The following is a 12943-nucleotide window of genomic DNA, read 5'->3' as shown; positions in this document are numbered from 1 at the left end:
GCAACTTTTTGAATACTATAAATAACCGTACAGAGAATTTTGGAATTTTTAAAAAAGTGGTCTCAAAAATATTCAAAATGTGCCCACTTTTTGAATTTTTATCCAAAATGGCTGGCTAACGAACTTGACATTTAGTTTAGGACACTAAACGAGTGTGCCAAAAGGCAATCTAATAGATTAATTTTTTCGAAAGTTATCGTGTTCACAGACAGACATACATACAGACAGACATACAGACATACAGACAGATACATTCGTAAAAACCTGTTTTTCGGTTTCAGAGGGTCTCAAAGCGTTGACATTTGACAAAAACTGGGGAGGTCAAATTTTACACAAATCTAATACCTTCTCTGATGAGAATGTTAAAATTTGGTTAGTTTTGAGGTGCATATCTTATTATTTCCTGGAAACCAAACATTTGAAAGAACCTATTTCTTCATCATTACCCTATTTTAGTAAAAAATCACAATCTTTCCTACGTTTTGATAAAAATTTGGGCAACGCTACTTTGCGGGTGACGGGACGGGGGTGTAACACAAGACTGCGGGTGTCAAAGAGGGTGTTGGGGGGGGGGGGGCAAAAATAGCCTAATATGGTAATGTGGTTTATGGACGGCTCCTATATGACGTATGTTATTTGCACATGTCTAATATCGATCTGTGCACTGCCTGTTGGACATGCGTTGAGCTGGCTCATTGTAAAACACGACTTGGCCGCGAGTGATGCTAAAAATTGTCACGATGAAAACATAGTATCTGTTTCACTTTTTTTCAATCATCTGCTGACGTTTTTATAAAAATAAGACAATACATTAAAAAATGTGAACTTTTTAGTAGCATTATAAAAAAATAATGCTTAATTTTTATTAGCTGTGCCTGCAACATGTGCCTTAGCTGGGTGAGTAAATAAAATTGTTTATCACTTTTGCACGAGAATAAAACGTTTCTATTAATGTCTGACATATCAGCCGGCAATGAAAATGTTAAATTAATTATTCGAGCATGTCACTAAAAAAGTAAAATATATAACTAAGAATATGTATTGTTTAATATATTGAACTTTTTTGTAATCATTTCTAAATATACCTGATTCTGCAGTATTACACTTTTTTTTGTTATTTAATTTCTAACAAAAGGGAGAGATGTTTTTTTATAGAATGTTACGGGCATTGTTGAATTTCATTATTTGGGTGATTTTTCATATTATTTTATATCCTATAAATAATAAAAATGATAGTAGATCACTTATTTTTAACTGAGAATAACATGAAAAAGGTAGATTTCGATATTTACTATTGATAAGAATTACAAAGGAAGCAACTTCACTGACCTATTTTTTATAAGTCTAGAGTAAACATTCCCATGCAATTACACTCGAAAAATGAACAATATGAAACACAATATCTTTCAATATGAATGCTACTTCTTGGAGGTATACAATTAAACAAATTTGAAATTGCAATAAAAAAGGTTTGTTTGAATCAAACAAATATTTGTTTGACCCTATGTCAAAAATCTTTGTTTTGTTAAAAAAAAAATTGATTTAAAAAATATGACGTGAAACTACCGATTTTTGAATAAAGTTAGGGATTTTTTCCTAACAAACTGTAGGTAAAATTCAGGAAAAGTACGGAAATTGACCTAAAAATGCGGTGGTTTCTTGTAAACAGGAGGAAAAAATGCACGAAAGTCTGGAAATTCCCCTTAAAGTTACTGAATTTTTCCTAAAATACGGTATGGGAAATTTTATAAAAATCCAAAAATCCATCGAATCATTAAGGAATTTATTAACAACATTAATTTGATCTTGACCATGTACCAAGTCCATGCTTATATACCTGCAAAATTTTAAATATTTTTCCATAGCTTAGTTGACAACCGTGTCAAAATTGGATAAACAGTATACCGGGTCTCTACTTACAGGCCGGAACACTTAGTTCACTTGTTGGTTACTACTAATTTGTTATTTGCTATTATTTGTTATTTTTGTAAAAAATTGGAAAATCGATTTTCAATTTCCACCGAGAGCCGATTTTGAAATCTGTTAAATTTATACCTCAAAATTTCTCGACAATTTACTCTGAAATCGCTAAACTTTTGGATAAAATATTTTCATCCGTATTCAGAATCTCAGTATTTCAGTAATTAAAAATTATCCAGTTCCGAGGAAATATAAGTGTCAGTTGACAATCTCAAAGTGATACTGACCACAAATTGGAATAGGCTCGGCTGCGGATTGCGATAAAAGCATAATGTCGGTTTAAATAGAAATTATCGAAATATTGAGACTCTGAATACAAATAAAAAAGATTTAATCCAAAAATTGAGTTAGTTCAGATTAAATTATCCAGGAATATTGAGGTTACAATTTGAGACTTTTCAAAATCGGCTATCGGCAGAAATTAAAAAACGAATTTCAATTTCTGTTGGAACTGACTTCATATTTTTTATCGCAATCCGCAGTCGAACCTATTCCAATTTGTAGACAGTGTCATACTGAGATTGTCAAAACTGACAGGTATATTATAATGAAAATGTAAGATTTTTCAATTTTTTAAGTAATGTAAAAATAAATCATATCTAATATTTAACAAAAAGTGATGTTTTTAATTAAAGTATGAATATTATCAAAAAGGTAGTAACATTATCTAACTTTTATAAAGCATTTCCTGAAAAATTGTTCAGAAATCTGGAGGTTACAATTTGACAGGTTCATATTTTTGATCGCAATCCGCAGGCGTGCTTAATTTAATTTGTGGTCAGTATCACTTTGAGTTTTTCAACTAATACGTATATTTCTTCGAAACTGGGTAATTTTTAAAAATTCAGTTTATGTTGGCCTTCAAATGTTGATTATTGTAACGAAACTAAAAGATTTTCAAACTTTCCAAGTAATGTAAAAATAAATCTGAATACAAAAAAAATATCTGAATAAAAAAACGTACTATTTTTAGTTCCCTAACGTTTCCGAATTATTCTCGGTTTTTCAAAAACAGTTTTTACTCATTCAGAATTTTTTCCGAAAATTACGGAAAATGAGCTTTTTCTGCAGAAATATTATTGATCCAATTAAAATATGGAAAAATAAATTGTGCCCATGAAACTAGTTTGTTACGTAGATGTACAAATCACTGTTTAGGTACTGAATAAAAAATGAATAAAAAACTTTCTATTTTCAAGTTCAGAGAACAACAAATATAATGAATAACATTTAAAAAAATATATAATATTTGAAAATTATGCTTGACAATTTTTAAATTAATTTTTAAATAAAGTTAATAATGTTTTGAATGGATAATATTTCAAAAAATGAAAAATAATATTTGAAAATATTGCTTAACTGATTTTGAATTAACTTCTCAATAAAGGCACTAACGTTTTTAATGAATATATTTGTAAAAATGAACAATAATATTTTAAACTAATACTTAACAGTTTTTAAATTAATTTATAAATAAAAGCACTACAGTTTTTAATGAACTATATTTTTAAATAATGCTTAACAATTTTCTAACTAATTTCTAAATAAAGGCACTAAAGTTTTAAATGGATAAAATATGAAAAAATTAAAAATAATATCGGAAAATATTACTTAATAATTAACTAATCAATTTCTAAACAAAGGCACTTCAGTTTTAATTGAATAATATTTAAAAAGATGCAAAATAATATTTGAAAATATTGCTTAACTATTTTTAAATTATTATTTAATAATTGCACAAAATTTTAAAATTAATAATATTTGAGTGTCAAGCACAGAAATTTAGTTCACCCTCCTTATCTGTCATTACGCCCCTAAGTTATATTGCAAAGTCTTTAGAATAATGATTATATGTTCTAGACCTTCAAATTGATTTTTTAAACGCGTATATCCTTTAATATAATTACTTACGAATTATTAAATAAATGACAAAATACATATAATTAAATTATAAAATACCTAAGCGTTTTATGTAGATATTCAAATTACTAGCATTATTAATCTCACGCTAGGTGCGCTTGTGTTTGTTGCATTTGAGGAGAAAAATAATTTTTGATATGAAACAAAAATTTGAATAACTATTTGTTTATTAAAAGTTTTTGGACCCTTAAATTTGAGTTAAAATTATATTTTGATATCGAAGAACCAGGGAATAAGTATTATCAGACTGTTTCTTAAGTTATATAATTACAATTTTCCTAAGATTCTTGAGAAAACCAAAAAGATTGTTGAGGTATACACTGAATTGAAAACCTTTCCATTTTAAACGGCGAAAATGAGGTTGAATTTATTTTTTAATCTGAGAACGAATTTTCTCGTTCAAATAGAATATTAAATAATGATTTTTTATCTAACATTCAAAATTCTTTACATTCTCAGCCTTAACCTTGAAACATTCAGACTATCTTTCAAATTCAAATTTTCAAATTTGAATTAGTTCGAATTGCAAATTAGTTGAATTGAAAACTTTTCAATTTTTAATTATTCCGTTTTTAACTACATTAAATATAAATAATACAATTTAAATTCCTTTAAATTTTATATTGTATAACTTTCAAAATTATAATCTAAAAATCTTCAAAAAACGTTTTTAAAATTGTCTTATTTTAGAAATTTTAATCTGAAATGATTCAACACCGAGATTTTCTTTATTCATAATAAGATTTTTCAATTTGAAACACTTTGAATTAGAAATGATATAATTTCAACTCTATTCTGATGAAGTTTTCCAATGTTCCAAATTGTTGCCCAAAATTTTTCAATTCTGAGAGTTTCTGATTTAAAATTGTTTAATTGTAAATCATTAATTTTAAAGCTTTTATTGAGAAATTATGCAAGTCTAAATCCTTTTTCAATTTATTCAAAATATGGTTCTTTTTCAAAGTTTCATCCAATCTCAATTAATTAATTAATTAATTTCAAGCATTTTGAAATATTGTGTGAACTTCATAGTTAAAAACTTTGTTATATAATGTATAACGAATTGTTTTTGTCTTTGTTTTTATGTTGTATAAAAAATAAAAATTATTGTCTTTTCGATGATAAATTATACAATTCCTGTTCAGCAGTTTACATTTCTAAATTGCATTATTATCCATAAATTTAGTTTATGTATACGATATTATCGACGTAATAGAATCAAATTTTATTTTAAAAATCTGATACTTTTTCTGCATTTTGTGCAGAACAGGTGAATTTTTTTCAAAAATATGCAAATATTCTAAAAATATCTGGACATTATTAACTTTCAGTGTAGAGTATAATGGGTGAAATCGATATAGAAAGACTAAAGTTGTGGTGTCAGTTTATTATTTACTTGACTGCATGATTCATACTAGTCATGTTCTTTACTCTTTTGAATGTTACACAATAGTTATTAAATTATTAAATTATTTCGAGCCACGTTTTTCTTGACCAATCAGCAAAATCATTTATGAGTTTCAACCAGTTTTTTTCGAAAAACGGTAAATGTGGGTAAGTTATTGCATTTTTTAAATGGCAATATTAGCAATCATAAAATTTGTTAATTTAAATCATTCAGAAATACAGTATTTTTTAATAAAAAAAAACCAATATTTTCTTGGACACACATGAAAATTTGGTTGAAAAATAAATTCGTGTAGATTGAACAAAATATTTGATAGAATATACAACATGTCTTTGTTGAATAAATCAAATACTTCATCTGACAATTTATTTGGTTAAAACAACCAAAAAATTTAGGTAAGTCAAGCAAATATTTTTTTGACCCTGTAATAACCATATTCTATGTTTAAACCAACAAAAATGATCATAAACAGATAAGTTTTTATTTTATACCCACTTTTCAATCCATTTTTTATCATTTAAACAAGTAAACTTTCTTTAAACAATGGATTTCTGGTAGAAGTCACAACATAGGTTTTATGATACTTATGATAAATGTGAACAATGTTATTTGTTTCAACTTTTCATCATCTTTTAACTGTTTAAACAATACTTAATATATGTTTAAATAGATAGATTTTGAAAAAATAGAAAAGCGTATTTATTGAGCAATCATTCAACAACTTTAGACATTATTGAGTACCTTTTTGTTTATTATTGTCTTTCTTAATTTTTCAAGCAATTATTTAACTAATTTTTGTAGTTCAAATTCGAATTCTAAAGTCAATGTATAATAACAATAAATAAATTTATTAATCATTTAAATTTTTTTAGATAGGAAAATAAATTTATTTTTGATAATTATATTGCTCACTCTTTTGATTCAATTAGTCTTTTTTGTTTAAAATTGGTATTTTTTGGTTAAACTCAACAGTTTGGTTAAAGTTGAACTACTTTATTGAAAATTAATTATTTAATTGAAAACTCAACTGTTCCATCTTTGGTTAAAAATTGATCATTTTTATATGAAAATTCATCTGTTTGGTTGAAAATTTATGTTCATGTATATTACAGAAAATGCATCTTTTTTATATAAAATATATTTTATTGTTTAAAAATTCATTTATTTGGTTTTAAATTCAAATCATTTGTTCAAAATTCACAAATTTTATTGAAAATTCTTCTTTTTTTGGTTGAATTCAACTTTTTTGGCTTTAAAATTAGCATATGTTTTTTTGCTTCAAATTGTTTTCAAAATTAACATATTTTTTGTTGAAAATTAAACAACTTGCTTGAAAGTTGAACTACTTTGTTGACATTTTTTTATGTTAAAGTTTAATCTTCTTGGTTAAAAATTTAACTATTTTGTTGAAAATTCATTTTTTTTTTGTTGAATGTTAATTTTTTTAGCTGAAAATTTAGCTATTCTATTTTCGCTCAAAATTAATTATTTTCTAGTGGTAAATTTATAAAAAATTCTTTTATGTTTGAACCAACTTTTTTACATTCTCATAATTTATGATTAAGAAAGTATTAGAATTGTCTGAAAATTGACACCACTTTTTTCAACGGATCTCCACGTTTCGAGACCCCCTGAATCCGAAAATCAAGTTTTTACGACGGCGTCTGTCTGCTTGTCTGTCTGTCCGTCCGGTCGTCCGTCTGTAAACACGATAACTCTCGAAAAAATGAATCAAATCCTTCTTTGGCACACTTTTTTAGGTCCTAAAAGAAAGGACGAGGTCATTAACCAGCCATTTTTAATAAGAATTCAAAAAGTGAGCGCATTTTGAAAATTGTTGAGACCACTTTTTTCTGAGTTTGAAAATTCTATGTACGGATATTTATAGTATTAAAAAGGACAAACAATTTATCCTAATGACTTTTTTTGATAAAAAGAAAATTCTCAGAGTGTCAGCATTTTCAAAATTTTTTAAATCAACTGAAAATCAAAATTTTATGCCAAAAAACGCACGATATGAAAAAAGTCAAGAGAAAAAAAACATTGCTTTTCAAAACCTCTACAAGAATATTATAACAAATCTTTGGATTTTCTTGGAAAATCGAAAATTCAAATTTTGATTTCACAAAAAATGATGAAAAATGAAAAATCCCATTTTGTGTTCAAACTATGTAGGATACGAAAAAAGATAAATTAACAAAAATTGTTATTCCAAAAAAGATCTACAATTTCGTGAATAATCACTTCTTGATAGGACGCATACTTTTTGCTTTATTCATGAAAAATAACATTGAAAATAAAAAAAAAAAAGAATCTAAAAGAGATCTTTTTGATAAATTTTCATTCAACCATTACAAATGCAAAGAATAAATATCCAAGCACAAAGCGCGAGATTAAACCGCCGCGCGCCTTTGGCGCGCTCAAACTTATGAGCCGTGCGCGCAGCGCTCGATGAATATGTGCCCGCAAGGCGGGCAGATTTTTGTTTTTAAAATTAGCATACTTTTTATTTGCAAAGTCAACTAATTGATTAAAAATTTACTACTTTGATAACATTTTTTGTTCTTGTTGAAGATTTATCTTTGTTGAGAATTTAACCACTTTGTTCCAAAAAAATTTTTTCTTCTGAAAATGAATTTTTTTAAACTGAAAAAGTGACTCTTCTATTTTTATATCAAAATTTATATTTGATAGTTAAAAATTCAGTATTTGGTGAAAAAAACTTTTTTTTGCGTTTTGTTTAAAATTCGTATTTTTTGTAGAAAATTAATTTGCTTGGTTGAAAATTCATCTGCTCTGTAGAAAACTCATATTTTTTGTTTAATTTAACAATCTTATGCTTAAAATTTATATATTTTTTGGTTGAAAATTGAACCAATTGGCTAAGAGCTGAACTACTTTGTTTAAAATTTAACTTTTTTAGTTAAAATTTAATCTTGTTGGTTACAAATTTCAATATTTTGTTAAAAACTTATTTCTTTCGGTTGAATCCTTATTTTTCTAAATGAAAATTAAACTATTCTATAGTACAACTTCATATATTTTTTTGAAGATTCGTCGTTTTTGGTAGACAATTAATCGTCTTGGTTATAAATTAATTTTGTTGGTTTATAATTCAACTATTTGGTGAAAAATATGTTCCCTCTGTTGAAAATTCGCCTTTTTGTTGTTGAATTTAAATGTTTCTTATTTAAAATTAACATCTTTTCGTCTAAAAATCAAACAAGATAATATTTAACGATCTACACATTTTTAGAGAAAAAAATTATTCAAGCAATGAAAAATTGTTTAAGAAAATTATATGCACTAAAAGATAAAATGATCTATTAAAATATCCATATATGTGTTGAAAGATCGGTGATAAAATAGTTTTTTTTCTGTTTGTCTTTATTGATCTATGTACCTAAACATATCAGTATTTTTATAACAGTTTAAAAATTATTAGAACAAGTAATAACGTTGTACATCTTGATTATAAGATTTATATCTACTATTATTTTTCGATTTTCACTGAAAATACAAAATTAAAATGGTTTACGCAATTAAAAGTTAGTTAAAAAGTGAGGGAAACTCAAAACATTACCCAGCCATGATTATTTTAGCAAAAAAAAGTTTTTTTATTGTGACCATTAAAGTTAATATCACGTTAAACTCCCAATTATTAACTAAAATGCACAAAAGTACTGAAGAAAATTTGCATAGTTCTTTATCACTTTGAGGGAAGGACGTTTTTGTCATTAATTCACCATTATCACCTAGCCTAATAATGATGTCTCGTATTCTCATTTGCTATTTTAATTTCTCCTTCAAATTGATGTCTCCTTCAGATATTTATTTTCCACATAGATATATCTTCTGTACTAACATTATGTATACCGCGTATCATGGTATTTGTATTTCAGAATACACAAAAGCTTCTTTGTGCAAAACAGCTTTTTGTTTAAAGAGTCTCATATCTTGTATTATAAAACATCATTATCATTAATAAAATAATAATAATTATTATTATTATACACACTACTAATATTATTATTTGAGAGGGCCTAAAAAGCTACCTTGGGTTAATTTACCTCTTTTTTACCCCTATGGTTGGTGTCCTTATTACCTCGAGTCGAATGACGTGCGTTAGCGTCACATCTGATGAGCAATAGTCATCCTTTATGACAGCATTAGTGCAACAGATTTCTGCACTCCTCAGATCAGTGACCCCAATTTTGGCATGCAGAGGTATTGCGCTTGCGCTAGCTATGTGTAAGAGAAACACGGCGCGGCTTATTATTGCTATGGTGACGGACTGTCGCGACGTCTTCCACTTAAGCGTCCTGGCGCAAGCGCAGTATGTCTACATGCCAAAGTTGGGATCACTGCCTTAGATAGTGATGGGTCCCAGTGATCCCAGATCTGAAACGAAATGTGGTCCAATACTATGACACGGCTATGTCCGTGTGAATATAGTAGGAGACGCTGTAAATCACTGAGTTGCGCACGCAGCCCTTTTCTCCTATTCTGAATTTGAAAACTCGAAGGTGCACGATTGCATGTCGGAGCACTTCGGCGATTCTATTTATATATCAATCTGCTAACTACTTTGAAATAAATTCAGGAGATTCAGATTTTAATATTTCCAGATTTCGATGCTGGCGTTTCTCATGATTTGAACAGATCGCGCGCCTCTTGATATGCGTATATTTTGAAGCTATGTTATTTCATGTATAAAATATAAATTATATAAATATTAATACTATTATATACATAAATATATGCGTACATTAATAATTATAATATTATAATTATGTTATATTATAATAGTCTTATTTATAACTTGATCCGCATTTGAAAGAAATTAAAGAAATTGGCGATTTTGGAATACATCTCGTTTGGATTAAAACTCAATTATTTGATTGAAAAGTTAATTATTTTATTGAAAATGGAACTATTTTGTAAAAAAGTCCTCTTTTCTATCAAAAGTTCAACTACTTTTAAAAACTTCAATTTTTTGTAGAAATTAAATTGTTTTATGGAAAATTTATATTTTTTGAGTAAAAATTACATTTTTCGGTTGAATTATCAACTATAAATATGTTTTGGTTGTAAAGTAGTTCTGTTGTGAATGCAACTATATTGTTAAAAATTAAAATAATAATTTTTGGGTGGAAATACTCTTTTTGTTTTTAAAATTAAACAATTTTGTTGAAAGTTCATGTATTTTGTTGGAAATTGACCTTGTTTAGTAGAAATTTAATCTTTTTGGTTGAAAATGTATCATTTTTGGTCAAAAATGCAATTGTTTTGGTTAAAATATCAACTGTACATCTTCTTGTGTTTGAAAGTCGATTATTTTACTAAGAGCTGAACTACTTTGTAAAAAAATACGTTTTTTTAACAAGGTTTTTTAATCATGGTTGAAAATTTAACTATTTGGTTGAAAGTTTAACTCTTTCATTGAAAACTCATATTTTTTGCTTAAAAAATTCAACTTTTTGTAGATAATTCGTCTTTTTTACTTTAAAATTAAATAATTTCTTTAAAAATTCATGTATTTTGTTTAAGATTTGTCTTTTTCGTACATCATCAGTTTTCTTGGTCGAAAATTCATCTGATTGGTTGAAAATTTAACAACTTTGTTTAAAATTAATTTTTTCTGTTAAAAATTATTTATCTTTATCTGAAAATGCAACTATTATATGATTGATTAAAAATTAATCGTATATATTAGTTAAGTTGAAAAATCGTTTTTTTTTTATAGGACATTAATCTTCTTGGTCAAAAATTGACCTTTTCCATTGAAAATTTAACTATTTCGTTGAAAATTCGTTTTTTTTTCTTGTTCAATTCAATTTTTTAGCACAGTTTTTATCTGGAAATTGTACTATTGCATTTATGGTTGAAACTTTATCCTGTACATTTTATTAGTTAAAACGCCAATTATTTGATAGAAAATTAATTTATTTGGTTGAAAAGTAAACTTTTGGGTTGAAAATTGATTTATTGTGTTAATTCGATTTTTTTCCTAAAATTAAAAAAACTGAAAACTCAACTGTTTTGTGAAAAATTTTTCTGTTTGGATGAGTTCAACAGTTTTTAATAAAAAATGTAAGCCTTTTTTTATGAAGATTCATTTTTTAAATTGTCAATTCGTAAATAAGACTTTTAAGTTTGGATTTATAAATAAAAATGAAAAAATTAATAATATAAAGCGGCTTAAAATAAACGAATTCAATTTATAATTTAAAAAGTTTCAAATTAAAGAAGAATTGTAATTAATCCATTTTTATTGAACAAAATGATTCAGTCTTTAATATTAAAAAAATTATTTATTTATCCTTTAATTCAGAGCATTGAAAATAAGTTTATATTTTTTAACCAGAAGTCCTTGAACTATTTCGTTTAAAAATAAGTTTACACTGTTTTGTAAAAAATCATCTTTTTGGCTTTGAAATTCAACAATTAAAAAAAATCCTTATTGACGGAAAAGTCAACTCTTGTGTAAAATTAATATCTTTTTGAATGAGTTCAACAGTTCTTAATTAAAAATTAAAACTTTTTTTGTTGAAGATTTATCATTTTTGTTGAAAATGTAATTATTTTGTTGGAAATTTGTTATTCTCTTTTTTTTAGTTGAAAATTGAATTATTTGGATAGTAAGTTAATTTTTAATATTTTGAATTGGCAAACTAAAGTATTTATCTCTAAATAACAATGCAAAAATATTAATCTGGAAAAACTTAAAATAAAAACAATGTAACTTTTATTTTAAAAAGTTTTTAGTTCAAAAATTAATTTAATCGTTCAATTTTTAATTTTAAGAACTGAAATTTTTTGAATTATTATCATTTTGAACCTTAAAAATAATAGCGTAATTTGTATTTTTTAACCAGAAATCTCTAAAATATTAAAGTCATAAAAATTTAAAAATGGTAATTTCGTATTTTAAAATAATTTAATTAAAAAAATTGTAACATTAAAAGGTGTTAAATGTTTGTGTTTTATACGAATGAATTATTGAGCGTTTAAATGAAATATTTCTGAATTAAAAATTGATCAAGCTTCAGTTTTAAAAGTTTAAAATTCAAAAGATTTCCACCTCAAAAAAATCATTTTCAGATTTAAAATCTTGAATTTTCTAATTTCATCCTGAATTTTGAATTGGAACAGGAAATTTTTCAAAGCAATTGTATGTATTTCTGAATTGGATCAGAGATTTTTTGAAAAACAAAATATATAATGCAGATCTGGGACAAGCCATTATAAACGACTATTAAAAACTATACAAATTTGAACAGAGTGGTTCGAAATAGAAAGCCTTGAATTGTTAAAATTGTAATGAGCTAAATTTTAAGTTTAAACGCTACAATTTTAATTCAGAATAATATTCAAAATTAATTTAAAACCTGAAATTATTTGAAATAATTTGAAACACGATGTAGATTTTTACAGATGAAAAAAAAGCTTTTGAGAATTGTAAAATATTTAAAAAGAATAACAAAAATTGTTGTGATTGCTAAGAAAATCGAAAATGATTTTTTAGTTTGAAAAATTAATTTTAAGTGAAATAAATCAATTTCCAACCTAAAAGTTTACTTTTGAACAAAATAAATTAATTTTCTATCAAATAATGGGTGTTTTAACTAATAA

General features: G+C 25.7%; 1 protein-coding gene across 2 annotated transcripts in view; it reads left to right on the top strand.

The window, feature by feature from the left end:
- Positions 1-726: 726 nt before the first annotated feature.
- The window catches only part of LOC117167693 (WD repeat, SAM and U-box domain-containing protein 1-like), a 45361-nt gene continuing 33144 nt past the window's right edge, over positions 727-12943 (top strand). For both annotated transcript variants that reach the window (XM_033352817.1, XM_033352818.1), the window contains exon 1: positions 727-897. The gene's annotated coding sequence lies outside the window, so the exon portion shown is untranslated. The remainder of the gene's footprint in view (positions 898-12943) is intronic.

The sequence above is a fragment of the Belonocnema kinseyi genome, chromosome 2, assembly GCF_010883055.1.
Source record: "Belonocnema kinseyi isolate 2016_QV_RU_SX_M_011 chromosome 2, B_treatae_v1, whole genome shotgun sequence".
NCBI lineage: Eukaryota > Metazoa > Arthropoda > Insecta > Hymenoptera > Cynipidae > Belonocnema > Belonocnema kinseyi.
Note: the sequence above shows the minus strand (reverse complement) of the source record. Positions and strands in the feature narration are given on the sequence as shown.